This window comes from Thamnophis sirtalis, unplaced genomic scaffold (assembly GCF_051295495.1).
Source record: "Thamnophis sirtalis isolate CommonGarterSnake01/CBP01778 unplaced genomic scaffold, rThaSir2_p1.2 scaffold_15, whole genome shotgun sequence".
NCBI classification, from domain to species: Eukaryota; Metazoa; Chordata; class Lepidosauria; order Squamata; family Natricidae; genus Thamnophis; species Thamnophis sirtalis.
This window is the reverse complement of record NW_028261395.1, coordinates 40,249,728-40,267,845: the sequence shown is the minus strand read 5'-3', so window position 1 is coordinate 40,267,845 and position 18,118 is coordinate 40,249,728. Positions and strand designations below refer to the sequence as shown.

Here is an 18,118-nt window from a genome sequence, read left to right as displayed (position 1 = left end):
AAGACTTATTAAGAATGATAATGAGCTTCAAAGCTCACTACATGTCCCTCTCTTTCTCTCCCACTCTATTTCCTCCCCCCCCCTTCCATCGTATGTATCCTCTCTCTCCCCCTCTCTACCTGCCTTTTCTGTGAAAGGCACATAGGACAAATAGGAAGGAAGGAAGGAAGGAAGGAAGGAAGGAAGGAAGGAAGGAAGGAAGGAAGGAAGGAAGGAAGGAAGGAAGGAAAAAAGGAAAAAATAGGGGGGAATTAAATAGAAAACAGGAACGAGGGAAGAATTGGGGGAAGAAAAGGAAGGAAGGAAGGAAGGAAAAAACAAGGAGGAAAGGTAGCAGAAAAGAGGAATGAGGGAGGAATTGGGGAAGAAAAGGAAAAAAGGAGGGAAGGAAGAAGGAAGGAAAGAAAGAAAGAATAGGAAGGGAGGAATTAGGTAGGAGAAAACAGGAATGAGTGAGGTATTGGGGGAAGGGAAGGAAAGGGAAGAGAAGGAAAAGAAGCTAGAGAAAGAAGGAAGGAAGGAAAGAAGGGAAGGAAGGAAGGAAGGAAGGAGGGAGGGAGGGAGGGAAGGAAGGAAGGAAGGAAGGAAGGAAGGAAGGAAGGAAGGAAGTGACATGGAACCCAGGACAATCGAGGAGTTATATAATATAAACCTACAGCCAGATGTTTTGGTTGAAGGAAGGCAATTTTTTAGAATTTCTGCGCACATTTCTTTTAAATTCTTTTATTTGCCTTCCTTCCCATCCTCTTTCCAAAGATTCCTTTCCTGTTTCTTTCTCAAACTCGGACGGGAGATGGGATGTGTGTGAAATCAGATGGGGGGGAAAAAAAGGAAGTTTGCCTTCCTTGGAAAGATTCGTTAAACGGCTGATTAATTCTAACAAAATTTATGACACGTTTCCCCGCTTCTTCCCTTTTCCAGCTTGCAGCTCTACCGCGGGAGAGCCCAGTTTAACTTGTCGTTCCTGCTGTCTCCTTCCATCCCTCTCCTCAACCACTTCGCTGTTCATTTGCTCTTCTCTCTTTTTTTCAGTCCCTCAAGGGTTAAAAATGCTATCCAGGAACTTCTCCGCCTTACGAATAAAAGGCTGCTTCATTCAGATGACGGAGAACAAGAACCACAGTAGCCGTCGGCTCTGGGCCTTTTTAACTATCTTCTTCTTATTTCAGACATTCATTGGGTTCACACCGGCTCCTTTCGGCTAACAGGGGAGTGGGAGGAAAAATAACCCACCGCATTTTAAACAAGAGCCTTTCCATCAGCTTGCTCCCTGACTTCCCAAGGCATTTGAAATCTTTGGGGGTCTCTGTTCCCAGAGACCTTTTTACAAGAGACTTCCCTCCATCAAAGAGGAGATAGAGAGACAGATAATGCAACCAAAGCGGAATGACAGGGGTACCCCAAGTATTTCCCCGAGCTGAATCTTAATATTTCAACTGGCAGATGATCTGTTTCTTGCCTGCTGTTGTCCTTCATCCTTTGGACAATTCCTCCTGCTTGCATTCTGATACAGGCACCAGGAGTACACAGGGGGTCAATTGCTAGGAGCCCACCTAGCTTGACTTTTAAAGAAACCCAAACCACCAGATCTGGAAGTCCTCGACTTATGGACGCAAATCGGGCCCGGAACTTCGGCTGCTAAGCCACGGGGTCGTTAAATGAGTCGCGCCTGATTTTATGACCTTTCCCCCCTCCTCCCCGCCAATGTGGCTGTTAAAAAGGAATTAAAACTGTGATTGTTAAGCGGAATTCGCTCTCCCCCCCCCCCGCCGTTGTCTTTGCTTGTCAAAAGACCCCCAAGGAAAGTGGCAGAAGGCAATCACGTGCTCTCCCAGGACACTGCAACCTTCAGTTTCCAAGTGCCCGAATTTTGACCGTGTGACTGTGGGGACACTGCGATAAAGACCAGTCATAAGTAACTTTTTTTTCCCAGCACCATCGTATTTTTAAATGGTCTTTAAACAAGTCAAAAACCTACCTGTATTCCATGCTTTCATCTCAGCTTTTCAAAGTCTTTGGGATGATGGCACACAAATGAGAGAAGGCCCAATGTAATTTAGGCTTACAATCATTGTGTTATTCCCAAGAATATTTGCTTCTCCTACGTAATTGACAAGTTATGAACTGAACTGTCCTATTTTTAAAAGATTATTTTGAGTAGGAGTAAAAAAAATCTTTTTTGAGCCTAGCAAAACCTAAACAATTCAATAGTTCAAATAAAAAAAAAGGTCAGGCATATACGTTATACTACCATTAAGCAGGCTTCAGGCAAATTTAAAAGATTTTTTTTACTAAAATTCAGCATATGGTTAAATGGAGCCTGTTTCTGTCAGTCAGATTTCCCCTCTAAAGTTTTATATAGATGTGATGTTATAGGTGCTCCTGAACTATTGCTATTGGAGACAAAAAGGAAACAAGGAAAGAAGGCACCTTACTAAAACCTCAGGAAATAACCTGTCTTCCGATTAGATAGATGACGTCTTTCTTATTAATAAAGAAAGTAAAACTGGGAAAGAATATAAAAAGATTTATCAAGAAATTGACCACTGCACAGAAATAGTGATTTAAAACAGAACACCAGAAGTTTCGGAAAAGTTAAAATACCACCCACCTACCAAAAATTAAATGTTACTTTTCAATTTGCTCAGGAAAGTTTTTAAAATCTGCCGAAGGGAAATTCAAAAACAAAGATACAGGAGAATCATTTGCAAGAGGAAAAAATAAGTTATATTCCCAGGTAAGTTTTTTGGGGGGTGGGGGTGGGGGATAGGTATCTGTCCCCTTTTTGAAGTGAACTTGTTATTTCCCTTGCCCAAATCATTTTAATACATTTTGAAGAGTTCTTTTTTTAAAAAAAAAAAAATTGTTATCCAATCTTTATTATTTTTTATAAATAACTCAAGGCACCAAAAGTACCAATCCTCTTTCCCCCTCCTCTTTTCCCCATCACAACAATCCTGTGAGGTGGGCTGAGCTGAGAGAGAGAGAGAGACAGAGAGACACAGAGAGAAACAGAAAGAGAGAGAGAGAGAGAGGGAGAGAAAGACAGAGACACACAGAGAAAGACAAGAGACAGACAGAGAGACAGAGAGAGATCCAGAGAAAGACAGAGACAGAGAAAGACAGAGACACAGAGAGAGACACACACAGAGAGACAGAGAGACAGACAGACAGACAGACAGACAGAGACACAGACAGACACAGACAGACAGAGAGACAGACAGACAGAGAGGAAGAGAGAAAGAGACAGACAGAGAGACTGGCCCAAGGTCAGCCAGCTGGCTTTCACGTCTATGGCAGAACTAGAACTCGCAGTCTCTCGATTTCTAGGCCAGCCCTTTAACACCTACCCCAAACTGGATGCAGGTTTTTTTGGGGGTGGGGGGGGTGGGGACAGATGAGGGCAAATCAAATTAATGGTTGCATTTCTGAAAGCACTCGGTACCCATCAATCCTCCTTCCTTCGGAAAGAGAAATAAGCTGCTTAGCGTTCACCTTGATTTGCAAAATTCTTCCTCCTCAAACCGAGACTGACTGACTTACTATAAGGAAGGACAATGTCAACTCTTATGAAAACTGACGCGACCAGCTTTTAAAAGAAACGTGCGTGCGTGTGTGTGTGTGTTCGTGTAGAAGAAGGGCGATGGGGGGGGAGGGGGGCCACGAGATCTGTCACTGACTTCTTGGTTAAAGTATTTTCTTGTTCTAACTCATGTTCTTATGTCACCGAGCTAAAAAGAGAGAGAAGAGGGGAGAGGAAAAGGAAGGGGGGGGGAGAAAGAGAGAGAGAGAGAGAGAGGGAGAGAGAGACATGACTCTCCTTGAATGATCTGTTTAACCTAAGCCAGAGGAAAAAAAAAAAGGCATTAATTACTTATGTGAGCTATTGCTTCTGAAAGACAATAAACCTGCCCTGTCGCCATGGATATGACATATTTGCTCTGAAAACAACACAATAATTAGCAAAGGGGAAAGATACAAGGGGAATATGCAAACTCCTGGGTTTAAAGCCACAGTGTTTCTTTTCTGATGCCATGCTGGGGTTGTGTGTCTATGTGTGTTTTGTTTTTCACTTGTCCGTCTGTCCAGTTTGCAATTCAAATTATAAAAAGGGGGGGGGAGAAGGGGGAGGAGGAGGAGGAGGAGGAAAGGATGGAACAAGAAGGCACCCTGAAAGATTGATTAAAATAAGAAGACGGGGGGGGGGCATTCAAACTGTAAGGAAGCAGCAATACAGAGAGGCGGGGGAAGAGGGGGGGGGAAGAAGGAGAGCACAACACACAGGAGAATTAATAAGATTAAAAGCAATCAAGGATGCGGATTTCATCAGACAAGTCAGGTTTATTTTGCCTTATTTTAAAGTCTGTTTAGGGCTGTTTTGGCTAGAGCAATCTGAATATATGAGGGTATGCTTGTGGGTATGTTGCTAAAATTGGGAAGGGGGGGGGCAGAAGAATATTGGAAAATAGGTCCGAAGCTGTTGCAAAGGGGGGAGGGGGGGAAGGAAGATAGCAAATATGGATAATTCAGGGAAGCTCTTTTCTAATTGGAAAAAGGAGCACCGTCATATTTTTTTTAAACCTATCACTTTTGGATCTGCAGCGAACATCTCCCACGACTGTCCAGTTAAAATTATGAAACGAGCTTGAAATGTTGAGAAAAGGGAAGAAAAAGTTTGCGACCTTGAAGACTTACAAAATCTGCCTCAAAACAAGATGTCTGTTATTTTCCCTTCTCTTTGACTGAACTCAAAATGATAACGCTTTTACGAGATCGCCTGTTGGGATTCTATCCGGAAGTGTATTAAGAGTTACTGGAAAAAAAAAAATATTTGATGTTAGATTTGTTTTAACGTGAAGGAGAAAATGCAACCGACTTTTTATTTGCTCCGGCCATTGATTCTGTGCTTCATAAGTCAAGTATCTTAAGGAGAAGGCCTTCACAATTGATCATGATTTTCTGTTACTGCGTGCAGGCAAAACCACTCAAGATCAGAGTCCAATTAACACACGCAAAGCACAAGATCCGAATTTTTTTTTTTTAAAAAAAAAACACCTCAACTTTCTGTCCACGGCGTCAAATCCTTTAATATGGAAACTGCAAGTTGAACAACTAAAAATACCGAGCTTTGACCAACAAGCAAACAACCCCCCCACCCCACAAAAAAAAACTCAAAAAGACACACGCTGCTTCTTTAAACACTTTAACACATATGGAGTTTGATTTCTTGAAGAGATCAGTTTAACATCTCCATAGAAACCAGCAACAGATTATTATCAACAGAATAAATAAGTGGCCTAATAAATTAAACAGACGACAGGAGATCTGGAAACTTGATTACTAAAGTTCAGCAATATTCCCCCCCTCCCCCCCCCCCCGGCCCTGTACAAATGCGTTATCGAGCCTTCCTAGGCATCCGAGAGATGGATAAAAAGGTGGCCGCAGAACGCAAATAGTTATTTGGGGTGTGCGCTTATAGATTGAAGCTGAGGACAAATAGCACTAAGAAGAGAGAGCAGGACAAAAGGAAAGCCACTGTACTCACAGAGATGAAGGTAATCCCGAATAAAGTCCCATATGGTCGAGAGGAAGGAACTTGGGGAGGGGGGGGGCGGCGTGTGTGATGGAAAAGGAATATGTCAAGAGGAAGGCGCACATGGAATTTATTAATCAAGTTCATAGAAAGTTTCACTCCTCTCCCACAGACGCCAGATAGATAGAAACCACACAGCTATTTCACATCAAACCTTCGCAAAAAGCAACTTCCTTCAGAAGTTTTCTCAGGCACCAAATTGCAGGGGGTGGGTGGGTGGGTGGGGGGAATATAAAAGAAATCTAAGGAGCACCTGCTGTTGGACACACCCAGTTCCACAAGAACCCTTGACCAAGCGACATCGTCTTGTCCCTGTGGCTGAACTATATTACAGGCACCGGGGGCCCAAAGGTCTCACAGATTCCCAAAGGCTCCAAGCGTGGAGAGAGAGTTGTGCACATTTGCCATATGGAGACAAAACGCTCGCCTTTTGTATCGTGAGGACGCAGCCACTTCTTTCTAGCCAAACCTGCCCTCCTATCCACCCCCTCAAAAAAAAAAAAAAAAAAGGTTTTATACATCCATGCATCATTTTACGCACGGCGTATCGAACTGTTCCTCTCTCCTTGAGTGTTGAAATTGGATGGTTTTTATATGGAATGACATTTACAGTAGAAAGAGAGAAGCTAAATGTTTTCCTTCAAAAGGAGAAAACATCATAAAGAAAAAATGGGTGTTGGGGGGGGAATATGTGGTTAATTTCAGAGAAGAGATGCTCTCTTTCCACCCCCCCCCCAAGGAATCAGATTTTTTTCCCCCACAACTGAATGGACCCCATGTCTTCCAGTCTCCCTGGAATATTTCCCATCATTCTGCCTGCTGTTCAGGATGATGAGAACTGTAGTCCAAGTTTCCTGGCTTGAGGAATGCCTTCTCGCAGTGCCTTTAAAGGGACAGATGTGGGAATTGGCATTCTCACACCCAACCTCTTCCTTACAAATGTGCCCTAAGCCCAGTGGTTTCTTTTTGTTACTTTTGTCGCTCTCCAGAAGTTTCTTCTCTCCCATTATTATTATTATTGTGGTTGTTGTTGTTATTACTAAAAACCACTATCCCCACTCCAGCTGTCCGCTTCCTCCCAGAAGGCTTGGATTTTGACTGACAGCCGAACACCTGTTCCCTTGTCCCGGGAGCAGCCAAACAAGGAGAGGAACCTTCATTAAAATCCCACTCATCCAAGATTTCCACCCCCTCCCTTTCCCAACTCCACCCCTATGCGGAGCCAAGCCCCCGCCCCTGACCCGATACAAACGGCACAACGCCAAGCCTGCCTGGGACCCTCCACTCCTCCGCCAGGAAGCCACAGGGTCCCCTGGTTTCTAAGCCTTCTCTGAGCGGCCCCCAAGTTGAATAAAAACTAAATAAAAAGGGGAAAAAAGGAAAGGAAACGGGAGGCTGGAGGGAGGGCAGCCACCCCCCCCCCGAACAGTGGCTCTCTTAAAAAATACAATTGGGGTACAAATCACCAGCCACTTCAAAGGGTGGGTGGGTACCCCAACCATCCTCCAAGTTAAAAGGAAAGCCCCGTGCCCAGTGGCGGATGAAGGCGGACTGGTGCCCTAAGCACTGGTAAATCTGGGTGCCACCCCTCCTTTTGTACATACTGTACAAATCTCCATTGGTTTTTCTTCCTTTCTTTCTCAACTTTGTGGTGCCCCCTTGCCTGGTGCCCTCCTAAACACCTGCTTAGTGGTTAATATAGCACTGCCTTTGCCCCCAAAGAAGCGGCGGCACCCAGGCCAACGGGGAGCTTCGGCCAGCGGCGGAGGCAGCGGACGCTGCCCCGAGGCTAACCTGGCGCTCCGGACCCCCCGCGCGTCTCTCTCTCTCTCTCGCCAAGCCCAAAGCCACCGGGGTGGGGGGGGTGGGGAATCTCCCTCTCCAAACTGGCGGCAGCTGCAGCTACTTTGGCAAAACTTTGGCGGCCGGTCAGGAGAAAAAAAGAAGCAACAATCCCTAGCACGAAGCGGTTCGCTCGCCCCCAAACTTGCTCTGGGCGATCCGGTAGCGGAGGAAGAGGAGGAGAACAAGTGCAGAAAGCGACTTTTCCAAACTCGGGCGGCAACTCCGAGTCCAGCCCGAGCGGGGGAAGAGAGAGCTTGCCTGCCAAGCGCACCCCCTCCCCTCCTCCTTCCTTCTTCTTCTCCTCCTCCTCCTCCTCGGCGTTGTCCTCTTTGCAAACTCGCTCGGGGGGTGGGGGGGAGCGTCTGCCGGCTGAGCGACCCCGGGTCCCGTCTCCCGCGTCCCCCTTCGGCGGGCCGGGGCGAAGCTTCTGCAGAAAGGCAGGGCGAGGGGGAGCGGAGGGAAAGCGGCGGCGCTTCGCCCAGCGGCGCGCGTTTGTTTTCCAGCCCAACCTTCCGAGTTGACCAAGTCCTGGAAGCGGCCGGCGTCTCGCTCCCGACCCAGCCAGGCACCGGCTCCCTCCGGACGAGGGTTAACCGTAATAGTAAGAGAGTCTACTGTCCCCTTGTATTCGTATCCATTTCATGTCTTCGTAACCGTGTCTGTACTTCTATCTGTTCTCTAATTCGTGCTTCACGAAATAAATAAATGAAAATATTTTTTTAAAAAAAAGTCGGAAGGGGCCTTGGAGGTCATCTAGTCCAACCCCTTGACCCTGTAACTAGGGATTCGAACCGCCCTAACTGCTGACCTTTCCGATCAGACGAGCCTCGGCGTCTTAAGCACCGAGAGAAGAAGGAACCACCTGCATCTTTTTCTCCCCCACGCGCGCCCCGAGCGAGGAAGCGCGGCGGCGGCAAGCGCTTCCCCCCCTCCCCACTCTCAGGGAATCCGAGGTGGCGGGAGGGCCACTTCCACCAGCGCCTACTCCGGGTCCCCTACGTGAGCAGGGGGTTGGGCTAGATGACCTCCAAGGTCCCTTCCAACTCTATTGTGAACTGCTTCTCCGGGCGGACCCCCCCCCCTCCTTGCCTTGGTCACAATTAAGACACCACCTCCCACTCCGCGATCTGCGCAGCCCCTTTCCCGGGCTGGCCGCTGTCTCGAGACCCCCTGCCCCGCCTCCCTCTCCCTTTGCAGCCCCGGACTCTTTTCCCTGGACGCGGCTTCGCTCTCCCTTCCCGATGCCCTGGCGCTCCAGCCGCCGCTCCTCGCCCTTTTGCCTGCTGCCCCACGAAGCGCGCACTTCCAAGAAGTGGCAGCCGCCGGACAAGCTCGGGGGAAAAAAGTTGACCGGCCGGGCGTCACGGGTCGCCCCCCTGGGAGGAAAGGCTCCGGGACCGTCCGCGGGGGACCCGGGACGGGCGGAGCGCAAGGTCTTACCTGCACTTGAGCTGCTTTTGGGTGACTTTCCAAGTACAGGGAAATGTATGTGTTTGGGATGGAGGCTGGGAGCGCGCATGCGCCACCTAAGTTGCCCTGATCCGGGATTTTTTTCCCCCCCTCCCACTCCGTCTCTCCATTTTGCTTTAATTATTGAATTTTCCAATTTCTACCAGGGGGGCAGGCGGCTCGCAAAACCCGGGGTGGATTTTCGGCCGCCAACTGCCCCTGCTCCGCGCTGCCGGTAGAGGAGAGCAGGGAGGGGAGGGGGGGGGAAGAGGAAAAAGCAAGGAATGGACTTGTTTCCCAAAGGCAGGGAACTCTAGGTAAAGCAGAGGCGGCCTGTAAAACCCGGAGTGGAGATAAGCACTCTGCCAACTCTTCACTGCTCTTACTCATCGCCTCGGCCCTCCTCCTCGGAATGACTTGCCTCCAGAAGTTGTGAATGCTTCAACACTGGAAGTTTTGAAGAAGATGTTGGATAACCATTTGTCTGAAGTGGTGTAGGGTTTCCTGCCTAAGCAGGGGGTTGGACTAGAAGACCTCCAAAGTCCTATCCAACTCTGTTATTCTGGCCTACTCTATTCTATTCTATTCTATTATCTATTCTATTCTATTCTCTATTCTATTCTCTGTTCTATTATATTCTCTACTGTATTCTCTATTCTGTTTTATTCTATTCTCTATTCTATTCTATGCTCTATTCTATTATCTGTTCTATTCTCTATTCTATTTTATTCTCTATTCTATTCTCTGTTCTATTCTATTCTATTGTATTCTATATTCTATTCTATTCTCTATTCTATTCTATTCTATGTTCTATTATATTCTCTATTCTGTTCTCTATTCTATTCTATTCTCTATTCTATTCTATGCTCTATTATATTATCTGTTCTATTCTCTATTTTATGTTCTAGTCTATGTTCTATTCCAGTGTTTTTCAACCACTGTGCCGCGGCACACTAGTGTGCCGTGACATAGTGTAAGGTGTGCCGTGGGAAAATTACTTTATATATAGTCAATATAGGCACAGAGTTAAAAAATTTTAACATTTTCTAATGGTGGTGTGCCTCGTGATTTTTTTCATGAAAAAAGTGTGCCTTTGCACAAAAAAGGTTGAAAAACACTGTTCTATTCTATTCTATTCTCTATTCTAATTTCTGTTCTATTCCATTCTCTGTTCTATTCTATTCTATTCTCTGTTTCATTCTATTCTGTTCTATTGTATTCTATTCTATATTCTATTCTATATTCTATTCAGAGTCCAGAGATATTTCACGAGAAGAGTCCTCCACTCACTCAGCTCCTCTGCTCGCAACAGAATCCCTTATCAGACAACTTAGAACTATGCCGCCTTCAGTCTAACCTGAGAATAGTACACAAAATTATATACTACAATGTTCTACCTGTCAATGAATACTTCAACTTCAACCACAACAATACACAAGCACACAATAGATACAAACTTAAGGTAAACTGTACCAAAACTCGATTGCAGAAAATATAGCTTGAGCAACAGAGTGGTCAATGCCTGGAATGCACTACCTGTGATTTCTTCCCCAAAGCCCCAAACCCTTAAATTTAGACTATCTGCTGTTGACCTCACCCTATTCCTAAGAGATGTGTAGGGGTCGTGCGTAAGCGCACCAGTGTGCATAACGTCTACTGTCCCCACTCATTCGTATCCATTTCATGTATTCATAATCTTGTGGGTTCTGATATCTATTGTGCACACTTGACAAAACAAATAAAAAATAAATAAATAAATAAAATAAGACAAAAAGTGTGACTGAATTTAGCATGCGGGTTTAACAAGTGGTTTAAGTTTCTTCAAAGAAGAGAAACTTGGGCATTTCCACTCTTCAGTTGGTTTAGCTTTTTCTGGCTAGGAAGAAAGGGCTCTGTGAACTTTTGGGGGGAGGGATGGGGGGGGGCTGGATTTGGTTTGCAAAGAAATGCAGACTTGGCACCCCTACTGATGACTTTTTAGCTTCCCTCAGGGAATACACCTTGTTTGCCCACAGCTGTTAGTTGTCGTGCTTTCCAAAACCCAATTCTGCTCTTTTTTTGTTTTCCAACACTCTTCCAACTACGTTAGTTTGGACATCTTTGCTTAAGGTAGATTTTATATAGGCAGTGGCTCAGTGGCTAAGACGCTGAGCTTGTCAATCAGAAAGGTTGGCAGGTCAGCGGTTCGAATCCCTAGCACAGCGTAACGGAGTGAGCTCCCGTGACTTGTCCCAGCTTCTGCCAACCTAGCAGTTTGAAAGCATGTTTAAAAAATGCAAGTAGAAAAATAGGGACCACTTTTGGTGGGAAGGTAACAGCATTCCATGTGCCAACCCACACTAGAAAGACAGGGAGCCACAGCAGAGGGATGAAAAAGCCACATGCGGCTCCAGAGCCGCAGGTTGCTGACCCCCTGGGCTTAGGGCATAGCAATAAGATTACTTGTAGTCGCACATGTGTTGTGTAACTAGATAGATGGAGCAATAAATAATAAATTAATGGGTAGCACTAAACAGGCCCCTCTGGTGCTCTGTCCCTCCTTTTTTTTCGATGAATACCCCACAGGTCCGAAATCTGGGCACAACAGCACTAACCTTTGGTTCCAACTGAGCTGTCCAACATCTGTAGCAAGCATCTGGAAGCGGTGGGTGAAACCAGGTTCTGCTTTCCCAGGGGTTCGGCACCCAACTGTAAGGAATACGGGAAGAAAGCACAGTGGGAATCTTCTTTCATTGACTCGTCAACTTCTTAATGAAAAGAAGAAGGGGGCGTAGTCGCATCTTACTGATCACATGTCACTCCAAAATCTATCCCTGTCAGTTCCCTGGGAATTTAAGAGGGGTAGCAAAAAAAGGCAGATAACCTACCGTTTAGGAAATCCCTTGACTTTCCCCTATACTTGAAGCCATGAGGTGACCATGCTCGCTGCCTCCTGCACCCTGGAAATAATAAAGTGTCCCCCAAAATAAGACCAAGCGCTTATTTCGGGGGTCAAAAGAAAATAAGACTCTTTCTTCTTTTCGGGGAAACGTGGTAGCCAATGACCACCACCCTATCCCCCTGGTAAGTATAGGGGTCATTAGCTGTGAACCGCTAAGGAAAAATACCTTTATTACCCCATTCAGGTCTCCTAGGTATAACACTATTTGTTTGCCTTGAGTTTTTCTTACTCACAGGATACACCCTGTATTTTGCCTCCTTACAAAACTGTGCACTCTTAAGTACATCTTGCACTGCTTGTGCTTTTGCTGTGGCTTATGCCACCTGACTTAGGTCTGGCAATCTTCTGCATCCTTTTGAAACTCCCATGCTCCACTCCCCTATGCAACAAATGTACAGAATCGTCATGTGTGGGAGCATTCCTACGAGTTCTTGCACAACTATTCTCATGCCTTCCTACCGTGTTTTCCCCGAAAATAAGACTTTAAAATTTGAATTTAAAAAGTGGCGGTGCAAAAAAAAAAAAAACGGTCAGGAAGCAAGGTCCAGATAATACCGTGTTTCTCCAAAAATAAGACAGGGTCTTGTTTTCTTTTGAACACCCCCCCCCTGAAATAAGCTCTTGGCCTTATTGTTGGGTAGGTCTTACTATTTTTGAGGTGCACCCCATGGCTGCTGCTTGCAATATTTTCAGGGAGGGCTTGTTTTTAGGGGAGGGCTTATTTCAGCGCATGCACTCAAAAGCCTGATTGGGCTTATTATCCGGGGAGGTCTTATTTTGGGGGAAACGGGGTAGAACGTACAGGCCATCCTTCTTAACCTCTCGGGCACGTATCCTAACATTTTTAATAACAGATGAGTGAGGGTCATAAACCGGAAGCCTATGAGGCTTCAAAGGAGCTTTGAGCTTAAGAGGTGTTGGTCCTTAATGTGGGGAAGGGGCGGTCTTAGTCAGTTCTGCTTTTTTTTATCACCTCATAACTTTTTCCATGGGAATGCTTCTCTATTCTATCCAAGCCTTCTGAGCCAGCAGAATTAGAAGCAAGCGTATTTCTGCATATCTAAGGCCTTTATTAAACACCGTGTGACTTATTTTGAGTAAATATGTTAATGTAGTTAACAAGAGAGAACAAGAGGAAACACTCTTGCTACATTGAATTTCTCTCTTAATTCTTTCCTTTCTCTGGAAAAACCCAAATAAATGAACTGCTCAGAAGCAGCCGCCTCTCTTCAGCTTTAAATGCTGTCATATCTGCTTTCATTTCCCCCCCCCACCCACCCCCTTATTGTCAGTTTACCGAAAGCAATTAGAGCATATCAGAGGACCACTGTTTGCCAAGTGCCATTTTCTCACATGAAACTTTTGCTCTTGGGTTACACATTATTAAAACAAGAAAAAAGGGAAAAGGAAAAGTCTTAATCAGGCAAATATTTACATGGAAAGCTAACTTTCCCTCCACAGATTCACACACACACACACACACACACACACACACACACACACGTACCCCAGCAAATAAAGGACGCAGTGGCTCATTGGCTAAGACGCTGAGCTCGTCAATCAGAAAGGTCAGCAATTCATCAGTTCGAATCCCTAGCGCTGTGTAACGGAGGGAGCTCCCGTGATTTGTCCCAGCTTCTGCTAACTTAGCAGTTCGAAAGCACGTAAAAAAATGCAAGTAGAAAAATAGGAACCACCTTTGGTGGGAAGGGAACAGCGTTCTGTGCACCTTCGGGTGTTGAGTCATGCCGGCCACATGACCACGGAGACGTCTTCGGACAGCGCTGGCTCTTCGGCTTTGAAACGGAGATGAGCATCCCGCCCCCTAGAGTCAGGAATGACTAGCACAGATGTACGAGGGGAACCTTTTATCTTTACCCCAGCTGAAAACAGATAGAAATTCCAGCAGTGCTGATGGGACCAAAACTCCCAATACAAAATTTTCCCCTCAAAACTTCTTGAATAGCTAAGTTAGTTTTTGTTTGCTTTTAAATCAATCTTCAACCCCTGCCCCTCCTCAGGGTAGGTTGCCCTCATAAGGCAGTTCACTGAGATAAAATTTGAAAAATGAATGTCCCATTAAAACCATTGGCTTAAAATAGTGGAATTGAAACATTTCAAGCTTTGGCTGTAATATAAAGGATATACAGATAGTTCTCAACCTAAGACCACAATTGAGGGGGAAAAAATCTGTTGTTAAGCGAAGGCATTTGTTAAGTGAATTTCACCCCCCTCTTATGACTCTTCTTGCCACAGTTGTTAAGCGGAGTTGTTAATAATGCCAAACTGAAGTTTGGCAGTTCGAATCCCACCAGGCTCAAGGTTGACTCAGCCTTCCATCCTTCCCAGGTGGGTAAAATGAGGACCCAGATCGTTGCAGGCAATATGCTGACTGTAAACCGCTTAGAGAGGGCTGTAAAAGCACTATGAAGCGGTATATAAGTCCAAGTGCTGTTGCTAAGTTAATAAATTAGTAACAAGATTGTTAAGTGAATCTGGTTTTAGCCGTTGACTTTGTTTGATAGAAGGTCGCAAAAATGGGTCAGTTGACTCCGGGCCACTGCAACCGTCATAAATATGAGTCCATTGCCAAGCTTCTGAATTTTGATCCCATGCAACGGTCGTAAGCGTGAAAAACAGACCAAAAAGTCATTTTTTTCTGGTGCTGTTGTAACTTTGGAGACTAAATGAATTGCTGTAAGTTGAGGACCACCTGTGTTGAAGAGTTTTGTGTTATAGCACTGCCTCTTCCCCCCAAACCCCCTGCCTCCGAATTATACTTCGGTCCATCGTCCACCCCGTTCTTTCCTTTTCCAAACGTATGACAGTCTCTCTTAAGACATTAATTACCGTCCTTGGATGGAACTGCTCTTTTTGCTGGGCTCACTGACAGCTTCACTTGGCCTGTCCGTCCCCTGCCCCTCAAGTCTTTTGCTCATTTGAGTGTTAATATGATTCCTTCTAATCACTTGTTAAAAGGGGCCTCGCTTGGCCTGCTGCAGCTGGCGTGCTCCCAGTTTATTGTGTTACTCCCATTCAGAGAGCAGCGTGTGGCACCGCTCAAGGGCACCCCGTGAGTCGGAAGTGAGAAGAAAGCTTAATGGGAAGACCCGCTGGAAAAGGATCTGGATTGCCACTCTTTTGGCTGCAAAGAAATCTGGGTGCGTCTTTCTCTTTCTCCCGGGGACGACAACATTACATCTCTTTCATCCACAGGATCGCATCAATAAGCCAGAGAATTCTACATCTTTTGTCCTTTCCCCGGACGTCCAATGTGGGGAAGAGCCACTGGTTTGAGCCAAGTTGGTACCTCAGCAACTCATTAGCCACGCAACTGAATGGGAATGGCATGCCCTATAGCGGTCACCAACTGGTGGTGCATGGAGCACTGGTGGTCCGCGAGCCAATTTTGGTGGTCTGCAGAAAAATTATTTGCATTTTCTATATTGCACTAAATCAGGGGTCCTCAAACTACGGCCCCTGGGATGGATACGTGCAATGAACGCTTGTGTTGCTGCAGAGAGTCTCCCTCTTCGGGGTCTTTTTATGGGGGTCAGAGGGGGTCAGAAATTCCAACTTGGGGTCTGCTTCAGCCTCCTGGGGGGGGGTGCTTTGGGCAAAGGCTGGAGGGAAGCGTCGCTGGTGGAGAAGAGCTGGAGGGCCTCGTTCCAGTGGGACTGCATCATGGCCTGGAACTGGCTGACCATCTCAGCCCACTGAGCCTCCAGGCGCCAGCACCTGGCCTTGCACTCCCGCAGGTCTTCCCTCTGCTTGGAAAGCCTATGCTCCTAGTCCTCAGTGTGGTGCTTCTGCTGAGCCTCCTTCTCGGTCAGATCCAATTTGAACTGAGTTGTTTTGCCAATTCTTTCTCATGGTGGCGGCTTAGCTCCAGCAACTGCTTCCTGTTGGGGCCCTAAGGAGCCCAGATGGGCAGGCGGGGAGGGGCTGGGAGGGGAGGGGAGAGGCTGGCGAGGTGCCCCCCTCGATGTGAGTGACATTTGAGTTAGCCATGCCCACCCAGTCACATGACCACCTAGCCACACCCACCCACCCGGTCATTAGGCAGATCATATTAGTGGTCCGCGGGATTTAAACCTATGAATTTAGTGGTCCCTCAGGTCCGAAAGGTTGGATACCCCTGGACTAGTCCCTGCAACCCCCTGCTCAAGCAGGAGACCCTCTTCCTTTTCAGACAAATGATGGATAATAATAATAATAGAATAACAGAGCTGGAAGGGGCCTTGGAGGTCTTCTAGTCCGACCCCCATGAGAAGAAGGAAGTTGGCTAAGGTCGGCCTTTGGATTCACCCAGCAGTATATTTTTCTTCGGCTCAAAATGCTGAACGTTCGCGAGAAATTCCTTGAATATTTGACATGCAGCATTTTTATTTTTAAAAAAAGCTATGCAGTAACTGGGCTTGGATACCTGATTTAATATTACAAGGTAGTAAATGTGGCAGGGAAGGAGGTGAGGGCCACCTGAAAGGCTAAATTGCAGACAATATTTACGACCAAAACAATAAAGTAGCCCAGTGGGCGGAGGGGGGAGGGAGGGAGGTGAGTGGGTAGAGACTAGATCTAGACAAACCAATGTTAGGTAATGACAAAGTCATTTTCCTTTTATTATTTTTCAATAGGGTACATATGTTGAATGCCTGTTCCGTTTTTTTTCTTTCTTTTTTTCCCTTCCTCTCCAGGGTTCCCATCTAATCTACTCTGCAGATTTCGATGCCTTGAACGGGGAAGGAGAAAGAGGTTGTAAGGCCTCCCGCGCATTAAAATGGACAGTTTAGAAAGATGGATCCTTCTTGCAAGCAACCTGATAGATGTCAAAGAATCATTGCTTGGCATTCACTCACAGTAGTCTGCTTCATTTAACAATCCGGGCCAAATGGGGAGGGGGGGGGAAATCAAGGACAACGATGCCCATGTGACAGCTCCTATACGTATTTACTCAGCTATAATCCCCACAGCTTCTCACGGAACTTATTCCCCAAAGCTTTGGCCATGGTGACTGGGGTTAGTTACGAGTCTATACCTGTGATGATGGAGAACCTATGGCAGGCGTCACAGAGGTGGCACACAAGAGCCTCTCTGTGGGCACACGCAACTGCTCTTCTGCTTTCCAGCGCTGGTCTTCGCGGGCATCAGAGTGCTGGGAAACAGCTGGAAAACAGCCTGAAAAATGGACAAAACTGACCAAAAAAACCAGGCTGTTTTTCGGGCTGTTTCCAGGCCATTTGGGGGCATTTTAAAGCCATTTTGGGGGCATTTCCAGGCTGTTTTAGGACCGTTTTTCAGGCTGGTTTTTTGCGCCATTTACAGGCTCTTTTCAGGCCATTTTCAGGCTGTTTCCAGGCCATTTTTGGCCCATTTTTAAGCCATTTTGGGGCCGTTTTCAGACTGTTTTTTGCGCCATTTCCAGGCTGTTTTTGCACCATTTTAAAGCCATTTTGGGGACATATCCAGGCTGTTTTTTGGGCCATTTCCAGGCTGTTTTTGGGCCGTTTTCAGGCTGTTTTTTGCGCCATTTACAGGCTCTTTTCGGGCCATTTTCAGGCTGTTTTTTGGGCTATTTCCAGGTGATTTTTGGCCCTTTTTAAGCCATTTTGTGGCCATATCCAGGCTGTTTTTCGGGCCATTTCCAGGCTGTTTTTGGACCATTTTTGGGCCATTTTCAGACTGTTTGGGGCCAAAAATGGCTCAAAAAACAACCTGAAAATGGCCTGAAAAACACCCAAAACACAGGCATGTGCGCACTGGCCAGCTGGTCTTTGGGTTTCCTGCGCTCAGGGGCGCGTGCATATGCGTGCATGCACACACCTTCCAGTTTGGGTCCTCAGTGCTGAAAAGGTTCACCATCCCTGGTCTATACTGTAGCCCAACGTGGGTGAAGGGTAGTGGGCTAGGAAAATCTCCCTGGCATTCCAAGTTATTTGTTCTCTGTGCTGCTATGGGAGTCACTCACCACCTGCCTTCTATGCTTCAGGTTAACCAACAACGCTGTCCAGAGGGGGAAACTTCCTGTTCAGGGACTGTCATATGATCAGTAGAGCCAGGTATATCAGAATAAGAGTTGGACGGGACCTTGGAGGTCTTCTAGTCCAACCCCTTGCCCAAGGAGTCATGACCCCCCTAACCCATTACAAACCAAGGGCTGTCCGGTCTCTTCATGAATGGATGGAACCAAGATCACGTGAGGTGTTAAGACCACTTTAAGATGCCTTGGTAAGGCCAAAAGTGGAATACTGCAGCCAGTTTTGGTCACTGTGATATAAAAAAAATGCTGA

At 46.4% G+C, this 18,118-nt stretch overlaps 1 long non-coding RNA gene across 1 annotated transcript; it reads left to right on the top strand.

Annotated features, from left to right (window-relative positions):
• Positions 1-7,843: 7,843 nt before the first annotated feature.
• Positions 7,844-16,682, top strand: LOC148042571 (uncharacterized). Its single transcript, XR_015695149.1, has 2 exons — positions 7,844-8,039; positions 16,526-16,682. It is a non-coding gene; the product is annotated as an uncharacterized LOC148042571 (long non-coding RNA).
• The last annotated feature ends 1,436 nt before the right edge of the window (positions 16,683-18,118 follow it).